Source organism: Nelusetta ayraudi, unplaced genomic scaffold (genome assembly GCF_046127955.1).
Source record: "Nelusetta ayraudi isolate G7.1 ecotype Tasmania unplaced genomic scaffold, CSIRO-AGI_Nayr_v1 ptg000136l, whole genome shotgun sequence".
Taxonomy (NCBI): domain Eukaryota; kingdom Metazoa; phylum Chordata; class Actinopteri; order Tetraodontiformes; family Monacanthidae; genus Nelusetta; species Nelusetta ayraudi.
The window spans coordinates 1,804,259-1,817,149 of NW_027466186.1; the positions used below are offsets into that span (position 1 = coordinate 1,804,259).

The following is a 12,891-nucleotide window of genomic DNA, read 5'->3' on the forward strand; positions in this document are numbered from 1 at the left end:
GCGAGATAAAAAAAAAATGAATAAAAATCGTGGATCGGAAGAATTAAAATGAGACGAGGTCGAGTCTGAAATAAATCGCTGTTTAAATGAAGAAGAAGAAGAAGAAGAAGAAGAAGAAGAAGAAGAAGAAGAAGAAGAAGAAAGAGGCGTTTGTTTTATGATCCGACGGATGCCGGATGCGCCTTAAAGGTGGTCATATATTTCTAACCTTAAAGGATGTGTTTTTGTGACTGGAGCCCCCACAGCGGCTGTTGACCGAGAGAGAGAGAGAGAGAGAGAGAGAGAGAGAGAGAGAGAGAGAGAGAGAGAGAGAGCTGCTGCTGTCCCTGTGCCTGTGTGTGTGTGTGTGTGTGTGTGGGGGGGGGGGGGGGGGGGGGGGGGGGGGTAAACTGTGATGAGGGCAGGAGGAGGAAGAAGGGAGGGAGGGAAGGGAAGGGTGGGAGAAGAGAAGCTAACGTGTAATCACCCAAACAACCTCTTTTTTTCTTTCTACCAGTTTCCTCCCTTTTCCCGGATGTGCGTAGCGAGGTGAGGAAAAGGGGGGGAAAGGAAAAAAAAAAAAAGAATTCAGAAGGGGGCTTCAGCGGCTCCTTGCAGCGGCCCTCTCCGCATCATAAAGTGCACCGGCTGGGGATGACTAGTGTGACAAGTCCACTCTCTCCCTCTCTCTCTCTCTCTCTCTCTCTCTCTCTCTCTCTCTCTCCAGCCTGCCCTTCTCTTTCCCTCCTTCCCTCCTTCCTGCATGCGGACTCTGTGGAGGAGAGGCCGGCACCGCAAGTAAAGGGGGGAGTCGCCAAGAGGTAAATGACGCTCAGCCACACTTTCGCATCTTCTCACCTCCGTCGCCGAGGTGAGAAGTTTAACTCGTCTCGTACCGGGTAAAACGCAGTTCTCTCTCTCTCTCTCTCTATATATATATATATATACATATATATATATATATATATACATATATATATATATATATTTTTTTTTACTATCGTCGTGATGCATTCGAGTGCTCCGGGTCGTCGTTTGCAAACGCTCGCGCTGCTCTCCGCGTCCAATCACGTGTCTTTGCGCCGCCGCAACTGGTGCCAAAGCGTACACACATATGCTCGCGCGCAGCAGGGCTACTGTAGCAGCCTATGGCACAGTGCGGGGGGCGTTTACCTCCACCAATCAGAGGAGAGGTGAGCGTCGTTTGCCGTCGAATGGTCACATTAAGACTCCGGGGGGGGCGGGGGGCGCTGAGGTAGAAATGGGCATTTCTGACAGTTTGCAACAAAATCATTTGGGTTATATTTGTGTTGTTTGTGGTCTGGGATGATATGTTTGGATTATTACACGTCGCTGCACTTTTCGTGACTTTAACACCTCAATTGTGGTGTATATGTTGAATTTCACAGTTCACTTTCTATTATCTGTTAAATTGCCTATATTCTTAATGTACGTATGTGTGAATTATTTTCTCTTTATCTGTCAGTGCCTTTGAAAATAGAGAACCTACACCATGTATATTGTTGTTTAAATGTATTGTGATTGTAGACTAGAGTTCCTGGTTCTTTTTGTCGTATCCCCAGTTTGCTTTCCGCAAAGACTGTCGGCACATTTGAATTACATGCTGTATTTTGAACAAGTGTCTGTCTGCTGCCGTCTATTATTATAATATCAGGACTATTTCACTGACACTGATTAGTGGTTGGCTCTGGTTCTCTGATCTAACAAGAGATGTTTAAATGAAGCGTTGACTTTTGACAGCCACTCTGTGTGTCTGGCTTCATGGAACAAGAGCTGGTTGTCAGAACAGTTGTATGACTGGTGGTCTGATGTGTTGTGCTCTGTTCAGCAAATAACGTGAAAGAAAAGAAACAAAACACGCACACACTCAGTCGACTCGATAATTGCGGACATCACGCGTGATTAATGGCTCTTGCTCTTGAGTGCTTTTAAGTTCCTTTTTTTTTTTTTTTTACTAAAGAATTCCTGTGTTCTGTGCTCTTCTTAAAGTCGTTTTTCACAGCGTCACTCTCTGTTCGAGCTTTCACTCTCACTCATCATATCATGAACACCTCATCGGTCTTCAAATGAGACAACAGTGACAGGCGGCCCGCACCCGAGATGGGTAATATCTGATCTGACTGCTCCAATCAGGCCTAATTGAAATGAATTGAATCAAGCTATTTCTTCTGCTACTGTAATTAAATTAGTGGCCGGGGTGTAATTGGACATCGGGTCGCTCGGCACTTGAGAGGAGATGACAAAAAAAAAAAGAAAATGCTCATTGCTGCCACCAGTGGACTACGTGTCAGATCCAGTGTGAAAGGCAGCACAGCAAATGCTGGCTGACACTTTGGCAAGGCGACGCTTTGGCTGGGAGACTCCACAAACACCCGCTGACTCCATGCCAGGGCGACGACTCGCTCATACTGAGGGGGGGGGGGGTATGTGGAGTTTTTACTGGGAAACGTGGCATTTCGAGTGCGTTGAAATTTTTGCCGGCGTGGCGTTAGCAAGCAGCCAGGAGCTGCTTTAGAAATGACAAAAATGTCACAAGGCTAGTAGATGAAGAAAGACTGAGTCAGAACACAGCATATTATTTTTCTGCTTATGAAGGAAGGTGGAAAAAAAAATTACACAAACACTAATTTAGCGAGTCTAAATTCAATTCGCAGACCATTTCGGCCCAAGCTGAAACTGCTTTATTTTTACACTGACCCCGAATGAGGTGGCTCACATGGAATGGAAGAAGGTTTCACTGCCTCGGTTGGTCATCTGTGGCACTAATGCCGTTTTCCAAGAACAATGAGCAGAAAGGGGCCAAAGTCTGCACTGATGACACTTAATCTCATTGGAATTCCTTGTCAGGGTTGACCTTGGGGGAGATATTAGCCAGTCGACAAGTGATTGCGTGCACGTGTGCTTGTGTGTGTGTGTGTGTGTGTGTGTGTGTGTGCGGAGAGGCGAGAGAGAGAGAGAGAGAGAGAGAGAGAGAGAGAGAGAGAGAGAGAGAGAGAGAGAGAGAGAGAGAGAGGTGTCGGGACCGTAGGTCTCTGTGTGCGGTGCTGCTGGTGGTGGTGGGAGATGCGAGCGTGCGCGTCCTGCTGTGAAACGTTTTCAGATTCCCCTCCGCCGTGGACGTGGCTGCGAGCCGCCGGGCCGTCCGCTGCTGTGTCGGCGTCGGGAGTCTGAAAGCAGCCTGCAGCCGGAGCGGTGGGGCTGCCGCGGGGATTCTGTGGCCCATTGATATGTGTGTCACACTGTTCAATCGAGGCCTTTGAATTTTTAAACAGCATCGGTTACTCCGCGATGCCTTTGTTGCGCCACCGCTTGCTTTGACCCCCGCCTGGCGAACGCCTGTGGAGGTGCGTGTTGACGTGCGCTTCCAAAAGACAGGGGGACAGGAAGCTGATAGAAATGAAACAGCTTTAGGTAAAATGCCGTGCGAGTGTTGATCTGACCATCACGAGCGAGAGAAAGCAGCCAAGTAGCATTATTATGTCATTATTATGATTGTTTATTCTGTATTTAGGAAAAAAAAAAGATTCCTCTTCCCCTAGTTGGCTGGAAAGTGTGTGTGTGTGTGTGTGTGTGTGTGTGTGTGTGTGTGTGTGCGCGCGCGCGCGCAAATGTGTGTGTGTGTGTGTTTCTTCTAGAGCATCAGTGTGATGTGACTGTATTGCAACTATTCAGGCCTTTCTGAAGCATATTTCTGCACTATCAGTGAATAGACACACAACAAGGCATATGTGCGTCAAGTTTAATTTAATAAATAACTTAACTTTGTTCAACTTAGGGTGTCCTTCCTTTTCATAAGAGCCCTTCACTTCACTTCCTCGTTTAGATTTTTTAAAATAAATTTAAAATGGGGAAGTTTTTGCCTGGGCTCAGCGAGCAGCGTCTGGAAGAAAAAATAAAATGAAAAAAATTAAATCCAATCACCAGCATGTGAAATAATAGACATGGAAATGCACATTTACATTTATCCGATAACACCATTAGAATGGTTGCTTGTTACAACGTGGCCACTACGAATTAGTAACAGAAATCAATGAGATTTCTCAATGATTTTAATTTGAAAAAAAGAGGATAATAACAGTTCTGAAGAATAATCCTGAAACAGATGTTTTGGAGTTTGTCACTGCCTGCATTCATTTATTATAATTTACTTTTAGAAGAAAGTCTCTCTGTGAAGGAGCTCACAGTGTTCGTCCACAGTCCTTCCGCCGGCTGCTGCTCCGTCTCCATGGTAAAACATCAGCCCAGTGAAGCCTCCCTGCTCGCCTCCTCCACTCTTCCTGCTTTGACCCCTGCGCTGACTTATTCATGGCGACTCGCTAATAAGCCACGCCGGCGTCTAGTAGCGACGGACAGCATGTGTAAACATTTAGATTTCCTCCCTGGAGTACGCTGTGAGATGCACCAAATTAAAAGGCAAGAAAAGTAAAAAAAAATAAAAACCGCGGCCCAACCCGCGACGAGCGATCAAATAGAAGGTTTACCCACGCAGCGTTTCTTTTTTTTTTTTGTTGTGCTTCGCCGCGTTAAACTGTGTTGCTATCAGTCGGCCGTGTGCTTTGGAGGACCGCCAGCCGACGGAGGAAGAGCACCTATTTTGTGGAGAGGTAATTGCTACACAGTGGCCCTGATTGCCGGGATCTTTCACCGGGAGCCGGCCGCGGCTCCCTCTTTCCCATCCCTCGGCCGACAGCCTGATTACAAATCATCTTATTGATTTGATGAGTGCAAGTTGTTTGCTAATAACTGTTCTCATACCATCTGTTAATCTTTGTTGTGATTAAAGAGGTAATCCCGGCAGCCATTATTCCCAATGACAAGAGCGGAGATCGTTGCCTTACGTAAGCTTCGGCCCCTCGGCTCGGGCCCGAGCGGGGCTGACGGCGGTAGCGGCAGTCGGTGGTGGGAGGGGGAGGGGGAGGCGCCAAGGATATCAGTGATCTCCGAATGCAATTGAGAAATCTGCGCCGCCTTCCCGCACAACAAAACACCATAGAAAAGAATTACACCCCCGGCTAAAAATCCATTACCCCGTATAATCACGCAAAATGATTTTTTTTTTCTTAAATATGATAATAAATCACAGGCCGGATCAATAGCCTGCGGACCAACTGCTACGCCCTGATAACGTATCAATCAATATTTAGTATTTAGATTTTAATTAATACCTCAGTGGGCCTTTGTGCCTGTTAACACCGGGAGAAATATAATCTGCCGCTCGCAGGAGACGAGAAAAAAAAAAAAGCACCAAAGAAAAGCAGCTGATAAAAAGTGAATGCGGCCCTGTTAGCATTCCGGCGCTGTGCCTCATATCTGTCATTGATCAGTCAATTGCTTAGTTGTGATTAAGGACCCTTCAAAATCAAGCTTAGTGTGTGTGTGTGTGTGTGTGTGTAGGTTCGCACCCACACACGCACGGCGCACAGGGAGGTGTATGAACGTGTGCGTTTGCATGGCAACGTGCTCATCGATCATGCTTTGAAGGGATGAGCAGAGCTTCGCGGGTGCCTCGCATGTAGCAGATCACACGGGCCAACGTCACATGTTGCATGACAAGTAAGGAGCGCAGCCCAAAAGGAGTCCCGTATTGATCCTAAAGAGCCTTTTGGGATACGTCTCGCGATCCGTCTGCCGGAATGTGTCGGGTTTACGTGATGCCATACGCGCTTGTGTGCGAGGGCGGTAATCCTAATCTCCAACGCCGAAAGAGCCCAAAAATGAATGCGCGACACGCGGACGAGCGAGTTCCAGAGTGACGCATATTGGAGCGGTCGCACCTGGAATATGCCCGTGAAGGTCCCTCTCTAATCTTTTCCTAAGGTTTTAAGTGGCGGCCAACTGTTTTTCAATTGGATTGACTCTTGTGGCATTTGTGATCAGTATCCTTTCTGCTATGTAAAGAGATTAAAATAGATAAATATAGAAGCAAGCGGCAGGCGGGAGCTGGACCTACCGGGGTGCGCATGGCCAGCACGAGATTAATAAGACACATACACAGACAGGATCTCCTGGTAATCCGTCTTTAAACCTGTGCGTTTGATTTGTAATCTGGGGACCTGTGTTATTCGGCGGCTGCCCTACTCAAGTAAACAAGCGGACAAAACTTGTCCCTTTTTGGTTTAGTTGAAATCTTGATCCGAATACTCGGGCGAAATAAGAGGGGGAAAAAAAGCGAGTCAAAGACGGATCAAGCAGTCGTGTTGCAATCTCTGGGGGGGGGGGAACAAAAAAAAACATCTCTGGTGTTTTCCTCATTAGTATCGTGTTGCGCCATGCGTCGTGTCGGAAGGTAAACAGAGTGGATTTGCGGAGGCCTTCAGGCTCGAAGGCCGCAGTAGGTCTCCGGTTCCTGAAAAGTCAAACTGTGATGCGAGCCAGCAGGACATGTGCGTGTCGCCTGGCGTGGGGGCTGGATTTAAGTGTCCCAAGGCTGTCTGGGGTCCCACCCGGGTCAACAGGATGCAGCGCCGCACCACATGCCGGCTCCAGTGCCCCGCCCCCCGACACGCACGCTCGCTTCCGATGTCACTTTGGCACACACACACACACACGCACGCGCGCACACAGACATGGTAGGAGAGGGCCAGTTCAGGCAGTGTTGACATTGACTGGTTCGCCCTTGACCTTTGCTGGGATAAACTGCATCACTGACGTATTAACATGACGAACTACTATTTTATTTTTTTATTCCAAATAGTCTTGACACATTCTGTTTCAGTGAGTTCATACCAGTGACCCGTCAAGCCCTTCGCAAATTTATTTTCCAGACCTTTCAACACATCTGCGTCTTCGCCTCTCGACTCTTGCCGGTTGTGAAAAATGTTTTCGCAACAGTCAAGAAAATGTTCCATCTCAGTCCATCAAATGGCAGTTAGTGGCGTTTAGCTGGCACATCAGCTTAGCTCTGTGGTAAAGCTTGTGCACCGTGAGACTGGACTGGATTGGCCAATCCCGATTAATCCCTTCTTACTGCTGGGCGGACGAGGTGCCAAGGGGCCCTATGCAGGGCTGGCATGGGGTGTGTGTGTGTGTGTGTGTGTGTGTGTGTGTGTGTGTGCGCGCGCGCAGAGTGAGTCAGCTGTTGCCCGCTTTACTGTAATTGAATTACACTATGCAAGGCCGGATAAAGGTGAAGGCATGTTTCGCAGTGCGCGAGACACATGAGATGATTTCTGGCGGCCGGCGCGCGAACTGAGCCGACTGTGACGGCCTATCAGTGAAATCACGGCGTTTATTTTGAGAGATCAGGGTCAATGCAATAACGCGATTTTCACGGCGGGCTCTCGCGGAAAATTACCGTTATTGCTTGGTGGATACGGGTGGGGGAGGGGAGATAACAAGGGGCCCGTAGCGTTAGCGTTGCAGTGCTATTGGGGGAGCAAAAAAGAGGTAGCATAATTTAGTTTTCTGTTTCAGGGGTGAGGAAGAAAAGAAAGCAGCAAGACAGCCGTGTGAAGAGCAGCTGGATTGATGGTTTTAATTTTAAGGGGCACAATGTAAAGCAGTACGTCTATGTATAAGTAAAGCCACTAATTTTCTCTGCCACCAAAATGTCCCCATTATTCATGGGTTTACTTGAAGCCGCGCTAATTAGAATCTTGAGAGTATTTATGGACTTTCATAGGATTTGGAAAAATGGTGTGTGTGTGTGTGCGTGTGTGTCCATGGGTTTAATATGAGCCCCTTTTAAGGTGGTTTTCACGTGCGCAGACTATACGCGTGCAATTAGTTGACAGTTCAAAGAGGCAGTCCAGCTTTCTGCTGTTGTTGCTCATCTGCCAATTTACAATCATCTGCCTGTCCAGCGTTCTTTTTTTCTGCGTGCTTAAATCTGCTCGTAGCAATCATCTCTCTCTGATATCTGCATTTTTTTTTTCACAAGTGATGTGTGAGTCCCGACCAAACACTTGAGTCATTTTACTGACTCCTGAGTCACGTTTCCTCTTCTCTATTAACTTGCTTTTTGACTCACCCCTGTCACCGCCAACTGGTTGAATGCAGAGACCAGGCCAGACCACGTGTCCACGCCACGCTGTGCGACTCCTATTCTAACTGCATCCTTATAAAAATATCATGTTAATCGCTGTCGGGAAAGCAACAGGTTATGGGCTGTGCCCCCCCCCCCCCCACACACACACACACTTTTTCTGGGTGAACGAACAAATCACTCAGTTGCTCACAGTAGCCCTGGACCACTCAAAAAATGAATGCATCTCTAAGTTGTGCCGTGAGTGGGAAGAGCGTGTGTGTGTGTGAATGGTTTTCTCGTACAGTCTGGGGGGGCGGGCGGGGGGGCTCCATGACTCAAATGACTCAAAACCTGATCTCTGTGAGTGAGTTAAACCAACTCTGGTAAAAATGAATCAAGTTTCCCCATCGCTAGTTTTTACCTGCTTAGAAGTTTCTCATACTTGAAAACAGCCACGGTCCTGAATGCAAAATAGCTCGAAACCTGGAAAACACTTGATCTGATGCCAGTGAACAGCGGTGAACTGCAAAGAGTTTGAAATGCTAGGAGCAGGACCACACAGATGTTTAATAAATCAATGTTTATTCCTTTATGCTGCATACAATATTACAGAAATATGTATTGCTGTAATATTTTGTGTGTTGAATTAATTAGTTCGATGTCCAAGACTCCAACCTTTTTTAAAGTCTTTTAAAGCGTCCGACAGTCTTATTGCGCACACAACGCACTACCGGCCACTGGTCTGAAAGACTTCACGTTGATTACATTTGATGGAAATATTTCAAAACTAGCAGCAAGTAAAAACAACCAGTCGGCGGCAAGCGGCGCTGCACCCCGATACGCTGATGATTATGTCATAAGAGCGACTGATTTTATGTTCAGTCTCACAATGTTGGGGTTATTACGGAGCCATCAGCTGAACATCCAGCTGAGCGCTGGGGCATTTCCATGCGTGTCGCTGGCTGTAAATACCACGGCATTAAGCAATTACGAGAAATGAACACAATTAGTTTGCGTTGGGAATGATTTCTTTTTAGCGCACTTGTGCCAAACAAATGAAGCCACATCCAAAACACCCTTTACCTGCAGGCACTGTGACGCTGGGAACAATGCGAGCAGGTGTAACAGGCAGGATGTAATGCCTGCACTTTGGCAATCAGGGGCATCACAGTAAGATGAAGGCAACAATGAAGGCGAATTACTACTGATTGAAAGTTTTGCCACTGCTGAATTTTAGTTTTAAACAGCTAAGAGCCGACCAGACAGAAAAAAAGGAAAAACGTCTGCGAGGCTAAAAGCAGCTCTTACAGACATGCGTGCCACCTCGACTTAAGTCAAAATTAAAAAAAAAAAAAAGTGTTTTTTTTTATAGTTGTCGCAGCTGCAAACTTTTCATTTCCCCATTTATAGAAAGTATTGTGTTGTGCATTTCTGAGGGCTCCCAGACTGCAGAGTCAGTCTTTCCCTGCTAGCTACGGAACGCCGAGCATTCCGCTTTCCTCGCAAATAATTTCCAACTCTCTGCGGTGTGCCAAATAAAAACAAACTTGTGAGGCTCTAAATGCTTGCAAGTGCGTCCTGAGTGGTAGTCACAATTACTTCCACTTGTGCGATCGGCAGATTTGGAGCTGGCTGTCGAAGGCCTGCGTGCGTTAGCCGGTCGAGAAGCTGTGGGTCCGTCCTGCTATCGTTATTTCATTTCACTCACAATTGGAGCGGTGGTTCCAACTTTGACCTGGTGACCTGGTTCAGTTACTGAGGCGAATTAAATTGTCAACAGCGACCTAGCGACTTGATTGACTGGTCTTCGGAAGAGTGATAATCTTCACTCTTTGTGAAGGCGTGTCCCCGGTTGAGATCTGGCAGAGCCGCACCGTTCTCTCGGTCGGAGCTGAAGCTTCTCCTCCAGATGTGGTTCTGAGTCTACATCAGTCAGTTGAAGCCCGTTTGTTGAAAATGACACTCACAGCAGGAGCTTGATGCATAAAATGTTATGAGACAGATGAGGGTGAGCTGAGCATTTTGTTAGAACCGAGAGTCGAGACCATGACGACCAAATGTTGTCAGTGTTTACAATCCAGGCCGAAGTTTGTAGAGATATTTTATCACGATACTTGGCTTGGAGGAAAGAGGACACAACTGATTGCAAGTATTAATCTCTCATGGACCTTTTTTTTTTAGGGTTTTAACTTTGTTTGGCTGATAAAACCATATTTTGCATCTAAAAAGTGACAATTAAGTGATCGAAGTGATGAATACTAACAATGTTTCAAGTGATCAGTTGATGTTGCTTCATTTATTTTCATTCAGATGAACCAAAAAAACAACAACATTCCACCCTCACATTCTTTTGGGAGTAAAAAGCTACGACAGCCGCTGGTCCCTTTGCATCTAAGCATATATTTTGGAAAATGTATAACTATGCCTATTTCAAAGTGTTCAAAATAAAACACATTTCAGCACATCATTTCTGGATGACGTCCATTTTGTACAAGCAATCGATGAAAAATTCCTATGTGGCTGCACTGCAGCTTCTGCTGCCCCCGGAATTAAAAACAAAGTCAGTCTGCATTTCACGCCAACATCAGTACGGAAAATGCGGAGGGGGAAGAGGAGGGTTGAAGGACAGGAGGGAGGAGAGAAGGAAGATGTGCACGGCGGATGACGGACAGCTGCGGAGACAGGGCTGTTAGTTTACGCAGGCTGCGGGCTGAGTCGACTGGAAAATTTTTGATCGCTTTAATTTGCTATATCCAGCATCGCTTCTCTCCCTGTCCAGCACTTTTATCAAGCCCCGTGAGCCCGTATTGATTTTTTTATTTTCCTGCCCGGGATAAGAAGACAGAGAGTTAGGGAGCGCTGTTGAATGGAGAACTTTCCTCAGATTGCTGCTATTCTCCAGCTTATTGCATCCTGTCGTTTGTGGTTCCAGATGATGTCCAGTACGCCGCGGCTGCTCCAGCCAATAAACTAGGTGACTAACAATGGAGGAGGGCCGGGAATGAAGAGAGGGAGACAGGCTGCACCGCTCACCACACCACACTGCTCACACCACATTGGATTTGTTTTTTGGTTTTGTTTGTTTGTTTGTTTTTTAAAGCTATGTACTTGACATTGGGTTTAGTTGTGTTTGTACTTGTAGGAAGTTGTGTTTGTATTTTATTACCATTATAATATGATTTGCATTAGTCAATGAAGCTTGTTTCTATTATACCTTATAGATTCAAACTGTGTGTCCTTGATGAGAAATCTGTCTTTGACTCAGTTTGAAATCCAAAAGTCATGTTCCCACGTGGTCCTTGCGGCGGCCTGTGATTGGCTTCACCGCATCCTGCCATTGCTTTGCCATGTTAGCATTCAAATAGTTTTTTTCCCGGACTCAAGGCAAAACTACAATTTCACTCCTAAAAAAAAAAGCACGAAAACAAAACGCACACATATATGTATATTTTTGGAAGTGGCTCATGTGTGTCTCCCTAAGCAAAATCAATTATTAGTCCCCCCCCCAAAAAAAGGAAACACAATTAAAAAGTGGAGGTATTGTTGTTTTTTTCCCCCCTCTGATAGGAAATGGGACGACAGCGTTGCTTTTTCATAATTGTATCAGACAAATTGATGCACAAGTCCATAAAATCTGTTTTTTTGCTTCTCTATTTTTTGTGTTTTTCAGCGCCTCGTGGCCGTGTATTAGCATTTTCATGAGTTGCTAAGAGTTTTTTCTCCCTTTCTTTTTTTTTGCACGCGTGTCTGTGTGTGTGTTTGCGTGTGAGTGTTTCAGACGGAGGTGGGTGGGAGAGATTAGTGACAGTCTGATAAAAGATGTCTCCAAAACCCTAATTAAAATTGAATACCCCTGCAAAGCACCATGCAATCTCCAGGTATTTCATTTAGGGCAACTATCTCACTGCGTGGCTTTGTGTGTGTGTGTGTGTGTATGTGTGTGTGTGCGAGCGCCTGCGTGTGTGTTTTGTCTTTCTTCGCTGCACGTAAATAGCTATCCCCCTCTTTCGCTTCTTTTTCTGCACTTCCACGTCTGCGCCGCCGTCTTTGTCAAATTCTCCCATTTTCGCTTCTTTCACAAAGACGAAATAAAACCAAACCGGAGTAACCTGTTGTGCGTTGATAATTTTTTTTTCCACCCCCAGCCGCCAAAAACGCCTCCAAGGTTCAGCTCATTGTAGTGCAGAAAAAAAAAAAAAAAGTGTTCCTGCTTGAGCAGTGAGCACTGCAGCAGGAGACTTTTCTGCTTCAGCAACAGAAGCGTCCTGGCTCTCTCATGATGTCTTCATTTTAACACACACTTTTGAATAAAAAAGACACAGACACAGACACAGATTAATAAAAAAAAAAAAAAAATGTAATTATATGCCTCAGTTGGCCTGGAAACCTTTGATTTAATACCGCAAAACTTCACTAATAGCGATTATGTAACATTCCAGGTTCCTCAACCGCCAGCTTCTCCCCAGTCCCTCTGTCCCTGCGTTCTCGTACGCCGCGGTCCATCCCTCGCCCTTCCTGTTACATCACACGCGCAGAGAGTTGGCTCACTCTCCTGCCGTCACTTCGAGTGCCTACCGCAGAGGGTTAAAAAAAGAAGAAGAGAGAAACAGAGGAAGCGACTGCACTGTACAGCGGAAAACCGTGTTTGAGATTTGACCTGTGTTGCGGCTGCAGTGACACTTTCACTTCCCGCCGTCTGGACTCTAGACTGTCGCCCATGTGATCCCACTTTAGGGGAACACACACGCACACGCGCGCGCACATACTCAGTGTCATCAGCCACTGTTGGTCTATAGTTTGCCCACTGCTACACGTCAAGAGCTACAGGTTGGCCTGCGAGGAAGGACTGTAGGTTGATGCTTTGTGATTATTATTGTTAGAGTGTTTAAACACGTCTGTAAGTGATTCTTTGAGCTTCTTTTAAA

At 46.3% G+C, this 12,891-nt stretch overlaps 1 long non-coding RNA gene across 1 annotated transcript; it reads left to right on the forward strand.

The window, feature by feature from the left end:
- The first annotated feature begins 445 nt into the window (after positions 1-445).
- On the forward strand, positions 446-12,158 carry LOC142879564 (uncharacterized). The gene is made up of 3 exons (XR_012925323.1): positions 446-528; positions 707-800; positions 10,899-12,158. It is a non-coding gene; the product is annotated as an uncharacterized LOC142879564 (long non-coding RNA).
- The last annotated feature ends 733 nt before the right edge of the window (positions 12,159-12,891 follow it).